Genomic DNA, 9,845 nt, shown 5'->3' on the forward strand with positions numbered 1-9,845 from the left:
CAAAGGTGAGCCAGAGAAGTACAGGATGGTTCAGGATCTCCGTGCTGTCAATGAAGCTACCGTCCTGGACACCCCTCTTGTACCAAACCCCCATACTCTGCTCTCTGGAGTCCCACCATCTGCAAAATTTTTCACAGTCATTGACCTAGCAAATGCTTTCTTCAGTGTCCCACTGGACCCATCCTGCCAATACCTGTTTGCTTTCACCCATGAGATGCAACAGTATACCTGGACTGTCATGCCCCAAGGGGCACAAAATTCACCAAGTCAATTTGCAAAGGCCATGGCCACCATCCTTGACCCATGGCAAGCTGAGCACCCAGAAGTTGTCCTGCTCCAGTATGTGGATGATTTACTGCTCTGTGGAGATGATATACCCACTACTGAAAAGTGCTCAATTAGTCTGCTTTGTTATTTGGCAGAACAAGGATGCAAAGCTTCGCTCATCAAGCTACAGTTCTGCCAACCCTCAGTAATTTTCCTTGGACATTGCCTATCTCAAGGTACCAGACATCTTACCCGGGACCGGGTGAGAGCTGTACTGGATATTCCAACTCCAAGGACTTCGAAATCCCTCCATGCCTTCCTAGGCCTCATTTCCTACTGCAGAGCATGGATCCCAGAAGCCTCCCTGCTCATGCAGCCTCTCTATGACGCACTTAAGTCTGACCCTTTCTGTTTGCCTAATGAAGCTCTGGACAATTTCAATGCTCTCAAACGTGCCATTGCTTCTGCTCCTGCCTTGGGCCTACCTGACTACTCAAAACCTTTCAAATTATTTGTCTCTGAAAGACAAGGCCACGCAACAGGAGTTCTCACCCAAACTAATGACTTAAGAGGCCGCCAAAGGCCTATTGGATATTTCTCATGTCAACTGGACATTGTGGCCAGAGGGACTCCTTCCTGTCTCAGGGCTGTCTTTGCTGCAAGAGAGCTCATAGAAAGAACCTCAGACCTGGTCCTTGGCCACCCTCTGGTTGTTTTGGCCCCTCATGACATTTCTGCCATCATCAACCAAGTCCAGCTCAAGCACGTGTCTCCAGCCAGACACCTACGCCTCCAGTGCCATCTTCTTCTACCTGACAATATTTCCATCCAAAGATGTCAAGTTCTTAACCCATCCACTCTTCTTCCACTCCCTGAGGGGGGTATCTATTATGGATTTATCACAGATGAAACCTACATTTACCTGCTTTGTGGATGTATCAAGAAAGTCATGCATCCACATTTGACATTTTATGAAGATGAGAAGCCTCTCTGTGAAGGCCCAGATTACGCCTTCTGTACCATGTGGTACAAACCAGACATTACTCCCGAACCTTGCTATGAAGATGAGCTTTACCACTGGACTGATGTGAAGCTCACTGCTCAAGATTTCTATTGTGACTCTGAAGGCAATAGCATGGTCTTGATCCAACTACCTCAACAACTTAACTACCTCTACCGCCATTGGGATACTGCTATCCCACATATTCCTGTTACCAAATTGAAGACAAGGTCATGGAATGACCTTGGGCCCATGGCAAAGCTATGGGCCACCATGGATGAAGAACAGCTACAGGAAAATGGTATTGTCAAATACCCAACAACTGACCTTCTGGAAGCATGGCCACGCCACTTCCTAGAAAAGGAATTTCAAGATCTGGTCATAGTAAATGATTATGACCCCGAAACACCTCATGACTGTTTTGAACAGATGAAAATGGAGACAGTGCACCTACCAACTGTGCATGAGAATCCATTACAAGATCCAGATTTTACCCTGTTTGTGGACGGCTCAAGATATGCTGATGAAGAAGGAAGATATCATACAGGATATGCCGTAACCACAACAGACGAAGTTATCAAATCATCATCCTTACCGCCAGCAATGTCTGCGCAAGAAGCTGAATTACAGGCTCTGACTTCAGCATGCAAAATTTCCGAAGGAAAACGTGCCAACATCTATACAGATTCAAGATATGCTCTGGGTGTGGCACATGACTTCGGCCTAATTTGGAAGACAAGAGGATTTCTTACCACCGCCGGTACACCAGTCAAACATAGTACCGCAATCAAGGAGCTAATGGATGCCCTCCTACTCCCTGAAGAAGTGGCCGTTTTGAAGGTAAAGGCCCATGGGAAATTGGATACAGATGAAGCAAAGGGCAACCATTTGGCTGATCAGGCTGCTAAGCTAGCAGCCAGGGATCTGCAGGAAGTGGATGAAGAAGTGTCCGGACAAGGACAAGAAGAAGAAGAAGAAGAAGTCCCTATTTTTGCTCTGCAAACTCTTCCTACTGATTTGCGAATTTTGCGAGAACAGCAAGCTGCAGTCACTCCTGAAGAAACCCAAAAATGGAAAAATAAAGGAGCTGTCCAAAAGGACGGAGTATATTACAACAACTTCAAATTTTGTCTTCCAAAAAATTTATATCCAGCAGTTGTCCAATGGGCACATGGGCCTGCACACCTGTCAAAGGAATTGATGGCCGCCCTCATACAGAAGTATTATGAAGCACCCGGAATCACAACATTGATCAGCAGCTTCTGTAAGGCCTGTGTTATTTGTGCAAAATGCAATCCAGGAAGACCAATCAAGGTGCCTGCAAAACACCTGGCAAAGCCCATGTACCCCTTCCAGCGAATTCAAATTGACCACATCCAAATGCCCAAGAGTGGGCCCCATGAATATGCACTAGTCATAGTGGACATGTTCTCAGGATGGCCAGAGGCCTACCCAGTGGCCAATATCACTGCAAAAACAACCGCAAGACGCCTACTTACAGAGATAGTATGTAGGTTTGGACTCCCAGAAGTCATTGAAAGTGATCAAGGCCCAGCCTTCACAGCAACAGTGACTAAAGAAATTTGGACTGCTCTAGGGGTGACCCTAGCCTTCCACACCCCTTACCACCCACAAAGTAGTGGTAAAGTAGAGCGCATGAATGGCACTCTAAAAGCCAGAATGTTAAAAATGTCGCAAGAAACAAAGATGCCCTGGCCAGAAAGCCTGTCAATAGCTTTATTTAGTGTTAGGCACACACCTAGAGGGAAGCATTCACTGTCCCCATATGAAATTCTATTTGGGACAGCACCCAGACTAGGTTGTTATTATCCGCAGCAGTTACAGCTCCAATCAGATGTTTTAGTAGATTATGTAACTGAACTTGCAAGTGCCTTGAACAAAATACATGCCCAAGTTTTCTCTTCAATTCCAGATCCCGATTTGGACACAGGTACCCATAACCTGCTTCCCGGAGATTGGGTTCTGGTCAAGAAGTTTGTGCGGAAAAATACCCTGGAACCAAGATTTGACGGTCCATTCCAAGTTCTCCTGATTACCGCAACCTCCGTCAAACTGGCCGGCAGGCCAAATTGGATCCACGCTTCCCACTGCAAGAAATCTCCAGCCCCTGAGGAAGCAGATACCGCACAAGCATGTACCTCTGGTACACCTTCTCCTTAATCAGCCTTATAAAGGCCCAGCAAGTAGCCATCACCAAAGATATTAGTGGGTATACCTTTTGGTACAATTCATCATGCACCCATGTGGCTACTTATACCTTTGACTATTGTGACATTGTAGAATGCCCGTTCCCCACATCACAAATCCAGAGTATTTACAGAGATATCCCTCATTCAAAAGACCCATATGTTTGTGTAGTTGACAAACAATGGGGGCACAATTGTAATCATTGGGGGGCGGCGGGATGGAATGCCGGGCCTGCCTGGGGTTACAAACCAAAAAGTGCCTTATCTAAAGTAGATGAACAAGGTAGATCCCTTCTCCAGAGAATGACTTTGAGAAAGCCTGGGGGAGGTACACCAATGAAATTAATCCTTAACATTGAGCATCCAAGCCCAACGGATGCAGACCAGTATGTGATGGGAATGTATTGGAAAAAGGGTTCCTACCGTAAATTAGGGCATTTCTTCCTAAAAGATATGTGCAACTCTTCCGAGTGGCAAGGGGCCACCCATATGGTCCCTAACCCATTAAAACCTCATATCCAGACCTTTCAAGACATGATGGCCATTGCTAACCCCACCTTTGAAGATACCATGGCCGCTGAAACAGGTTTTAATGATGTAAATTTATGGTTAGAATGGATGAAATATAATGCTAATAAGCATAATAAGACTGCATGCTATGTGTGTGGTGGTGCCCGGCCTCACCTGGGTACTGTACCTCTAATCCTACCAGTAGATATAGAGGAATGTGTTTTAAGCCTTTTTGCCTATCACTATGATTTTAACAGGTCCATATGTAGTGCATGGACAAAGGAGTATCCTCTCCTAACCAAGGATGTCAAACCCCCAGACGGTATTACCGTGTATAAAGGTAATTACACTTGTTATGCTAATTATGATGGAATTGGTAGATTCTTGGGTAACTTCTCTAAGGGGTATTGTGCTACCTACAGGAGTGTCTCTATGGACTTGTTGCAGTTTCACACCAGGTCATTAGGGGATATCTACTGGTTGTGTGGGGATTTACAGCTGAGATCCAGAATGGACAAGGAGTGGTGGGGGGAGTGTACTTTGGCTAAAGCTATTATGCCTATACATATCATCTCTGACACACACCTCGTCACCCATGAGTCCAGGCACACTAAGGTTAAGCGTGACGCCCCAGTGAAAGGAAGTTTTGATCCTCATGTTTATATTGATGCTATTGGGGTGCCTAGGGGGGTGCCCAATGAATTTAAAGCAAGAGATGAAGTTGCTGCAGGATTTGAATCACTTTTTGCAATAGTTACCACAAACAAGAATTTAAATTGGATCAATTACATTTATTATAATCAACAGCGTTTTGTTAATTATACCAGAGACGCCCTCCAGGGGTTGGCCGAACAGTTGCAGGCCACATCCCAAATGGCTTTCCAGAATAGAATGGCCCTAGATATGATCTTAGCCGAAAAAGGAGGGGTTTGTAAAATTTTACCTGACACCTTGACCTGTTGTACCTACATCCCAGAAAACACAGGCCCTAATGGTAAAGTTACATTAGCCATAGAAAAATTAAATGACCTGTCTATAGAGTTAAAAAGGAATTCTGGGATACAAGATCCCTGGGAAAGATGGTTTGGTTGGATGACAGGATGGCAAAAGGCTTTAATGCATATTGGTATGGCTATACTAATTTTTCTTTTTATCTTTGCTCTTCTCTTTTGTTGTATCCTCCCATGTCTGAGAAAATCCCTCCTGAAGACTGTTGACCAAGCGGCACCCACTTTCACCCATCTCGAAGTTGATGACCAAGAGCTCCAAGACATCAACTCACCCTGTCTGCCGCTGCAAACAATCCCTTTTGTTGATAAAGTGCAGGAATTCTAGGAAGGGACTAACTTGGGGACAGCATCTGTCAGTGAATGGTAAAGGCCCCGTGTTGGAGAAGTGGTGGGTTAGCTGCCATGGGATACCCATGGGTGTGAAGTGTTCGAGAGCCATACTGACGGATGAGTTAGCCTATCAGGGTCAGAACTAGGGACAGCCTTGCACTTTGCATTAACACCTAGCTAGCGGCCACGGGGTTTCTGTGCCTTTGGGTTAACACGTCTTCCTGGTACTAACTTAATAAAGTTTTATCTCTTAGAATCTAACATTTCATAGGGGGGACTGATGTGGGATTATTTAAAAAACCTTATTGCACTTGTATTCAATTATTGCACTAACTCCATTTTAACTTTATACTGTGACAATCCTCCATTTTGTCCTCCTAAACCTGACTTCTTCAATCCTCCATTTTGTCCTCATAACCTAACTTGTTCATTTTAAAACTACCTTACATGACAGAATTTCCCAGCACATCTAATACAATAGAACAAAGACTGTATTTTCTATAAAGACATGATTAACACAGGAATTGCTGACTTTTCCTTAGATTTGCAACATAGTATAGTTTGAAGGCCATGAGAACACAGTAGTAATGAAATGTTCTATTCATAAGAGACCTTGCACCTGGCCACGAGGCCTGAGATCACCGACCGTGTAAAATGACGCTCAAGACCCCTTGTCCCCCACCCGTGTCCAGAACAATCCCACCTCTTGGTGGGTGGACACGGGACTAACCACTTAGTTGTGTGAACCAATTAATAATATTGATAGGAGGACACTAATCCCGACACTTAACAATTAATCCAATTAATGATGTTTATTTGCTGATATTCTAATAATCAATGATGACGTAAAATGTCTCTTAAAAGGACCTGCGCGTCCGCTTTTTAATCACTTGCCAATAAATTTTCTCGAAGTTATTTTAACCTGAACCTTGTGTGTCAGACTTAATTACTTCAGCGTATATACGCAATTTATTTTATTAATTTGGACAGGAACAGATAGACATTTAAACATTTTGGTTTACTGCTAAAAAGTACCATAACAGCCTGATCCAATCACAGTGCTTCCTCATAGGATTGGCTGAGACTGACAAAGAGGCAGATCAGGGGCAGAGCCAGCATGATTCAAACACAGCCCTGGCCAATCAGCATCTCCTCATAGTGAATGAATCAATGAATCTCTATGAGGAAAGTTCAGTGTCTGCATGCAGAGGGAGGAGATACTGAATGTTTGGATGCATTTAAGGCCATCATGACCCAGGTAGGATCTCTAACAGTCATCTAAGGAGTGGCCAGTGAAGTTATCACTAGGCTGTAATGTAAACACTGCATTTTCTCTGAAGACAAGAGAAAATGCAGCAAAAAGCCTGAAGGTAATGATTCTATTCACCAGAACAAATTCAATAAGCTGTAGTTGTTCTGGTGACTACAGTGTCCCTTTAACTATATTCATTGTCAGCCAGTCCACAAAGGTTTGTTCCCATACATCCCTCTTAAGTTTCCATACTTAAGTAAGAGTATGTGAAAAGTAGTTAGGGTTGCCACCTTTCTTGGAAAAACATACCGGCCTTGCTAATTTGAATAATTAAATATGTATGGGTGACATCACATGATGTAAATCACAAGGAGTGACATAAGAGAAAATGCTGTAAAATCACCAAAAAACGACTTAGTTTGATTCTGCTGTATAGATGGATTCCTCCCAGTGCCCCCATGTGTCGATTACTCCAGGTCTCAGTGTTCCTATGTATCAGTGTCTCAGTGCTCCATGTCTCCCAGTGTCCCCTAGTGTCGTGTCCCCAGTTCTCACAGTGATCCTATGTATCAAAGTGTCTCAATGCCCCATGTCTCCTTGTGTCCCCATGTATCCCAGGGTCCCCATGTCACTAGGACACTAGGAAGACGGGGAGACCTGGGGACACGAGGAGACCTGGGGACACGGGGAGACCTAGGGACACTGGGAAAATAGGGGACACTTGAAGACATGGGGACACAGACACCAGGGACACAGACACTAGAGAGGCTGGTGGACATGGGGACATTGGGGCACTGAGACACCAGGGTCACAGACACTAGGGACACTAGCTTGGAGACATGGGGACATTGAGACACTTGAGGCACTGGGAGACATGGAGGCACTAGGAGACATGGGGACAGTGAGACACTGGCAGACTGGGGGCACTGGGAGACTAGGGGGCACTGAGACACCAGGGACACTGGCTGGGAGACATGGGGACACTGTGTCCAGGGCCGGCGCTTCCTATAAGGCAAACTAGGCAGCCGCCTAGGGCGACATATAGGAGGGGGCGCCCTGCGCCCCCATCGTCGTCCCTTTAAATGTTGCAGCCGGACTGACAGGAAGTGCACACTCAGTGTGCACTTCCTGTTAGTCCGGCCGGGTACAGGAAACTGAAACTCCTGTACCGCGGACCGGAGAGGAGCTCGGCCACGCTACAGGAAGGGGAGGTGAGGTTAGGAGGAGAACTGGGGGGGGGGGTTAGAAGAACTGGGGGAGGGGAGGGGAGGGAGATAAGAATAACTGGGGGGGAAGAAGAACTGGGGGGGGAAGAACGAGGGGAGGGGGTAAGAAGAAGAGGGAAGGTGGGGGAGTAAGAAGGAAACAAGGGAGGGGGGAGTAAGAAGAAAACAAGGGAGGGGGGAGTAAGAAGCATTCAAGGGAGGGGGGAGTAAGAAGCATTCAAGGGAGGGGAGAGTAAGAAGAAGACAAGTGGAGGGGGGAGTAAGAAGAAGACAAGTGGAGGGGGCTAAGAAGGGTGGAGGGGGAGTATGAAGAAGAGGGGTGGGGGGGTAATAAGAAAGGGGGGAGTAAGAAGAAGACAAGTGGAGGGGGGGAGTAAGAAGAAGAGGGGAGGGGAGAGTAAGAAGAAGAGGGGAGGGGGGAGTAAGAAGAAAGGGGGAGGGGTTAAGAAGAAAGGGGGGAAGGGGAGTAAAAAGAAGACAAGTGGAGGGGAGGAGTAAGAAGAAGAGGGGAGGGGGGTAAGAAGAAGAGGGGGGAGAGTAAGAAGAAAGGGGGAGGGGGGAGTAAGAAGAAAGGGGGAGGGGGGAGTAAGAAGAAAGGGGGAGGGGGTAAGAAGAAGATGGGAGGGGGGAGTAAGAAGAACACAGGGAGGGGGGAGTAAGAAGAATACAGGTAGGGGGGTGAGGAGAGGGGGAGGCGAGAAGAACACAGGGGGGGAGTGAGAAGACCACAGGGAGGGGGGGTGAGGTGAAAAGAACACAGGGAGTGGGGAGTGAGAAGAACACAGGGAGATGGGGGTGAGGAGAAGGGCAGGTGAGGAGAACACAGGGGGAGGTGAGAAGACACGGGGGGAGGTGAGAAGAACACAGGAGAGGGGAGATGAGAAGTGGAGATGAGGAGAAGGGGAGGTGAGGAAAACACAGGGAGGGTGCGTGGGTGTGAGAAGAGACCCCCAGGGGAGGGTGGGGGGAGAGGAGAGACCACTAAGTGGCAGGGGAGAGCTCTAAGGGACAGAAGGGAGAGCTCTTTCACAGTACACGCACACACACACAATGCATCCCTATACATACACAGAAACACACAATGCATCCCTTACACACACATGCAAACACACACACACACACTGCTTCTCTTACATACACACAGAAACAATGCATTTCTTACACACACTTAATGCACACACTTACAGACACACACCTTGCATCCCTTATGCATACAAACACAGATTCACACAATGGATCCCTTACACACAACCACAAACACACACTGCTTCCACTACACGCAAACACACTGCATCACCTACACAAACTGGTATACCTATACACTACATTCTATAAGCACACACATTAAATCCTCTACAATAACACATAACACATCCCCTACACACTACACTCCCTGTGAGCGAATTTAATGGGTGGAACATATAGGTGGACTTATGGGTGGGCCTTATGGGAATACTCACCGTCAGGCCCTGGGGCCCAGACCTTGAGCTGCTTCCTGTTCTCCCAGAGATCCTGTTCTACACCAGACCAGTGGAGCCAGACTGCAGCTAGAGACCATCACCATCTTCATCTTGTTGTAAGTAGGCAATCTAGTATATTATTCATGGCACTAATCTCTAATTAACCTCACAATAAAGGGACACCAGAACCACTGCAGCTTAATTAAGTGGTTCCGGTGTCTATAGCGTGTCCCTGCAGGCCTTTTATTGTAAACACAGTGTACAGCACTGGCGTTAGTTCATATAGCAGATCATATGGGTGGGGCATTGTGATGTCACATGGGGGGAGGGGCGGCAAATTTTTATTTTGCCTAGGGCGGCAAAAATCCTTGCACCGGCCCTGACTGTCTGCCCATGTGTCTGTGTCATAATGTCTCCCAATGTCCCTTAGTGTCTCAGTGTATGTCTCCTTGCAGCCTTTCCCCCCATCCCTTACTTCCCTGAGCTGTAGGCTATCTCTGCAGGGTGGGAGTTGCTGTCTGGACTCTCTGTAGCAGCACCCCCTGCAGATCAGTGAGTATAGATAGGCAGGGAGGGATATGCT

The sequence above is a fragment of the Pelobates fuscus genome, chromosome 9, assembly GCF_036172605.1.
Source record: "Pelobates fuscus isolate aPelFus1 chromosome 9, aPelFus1.pri, whole genome shotgun sequence".
Lineage (NCBI taxonomy): Eukaryota > Metazoa > Chordata > Amphibia > Anura > Pelobatidae > Pelobates > Pelobates fuscus.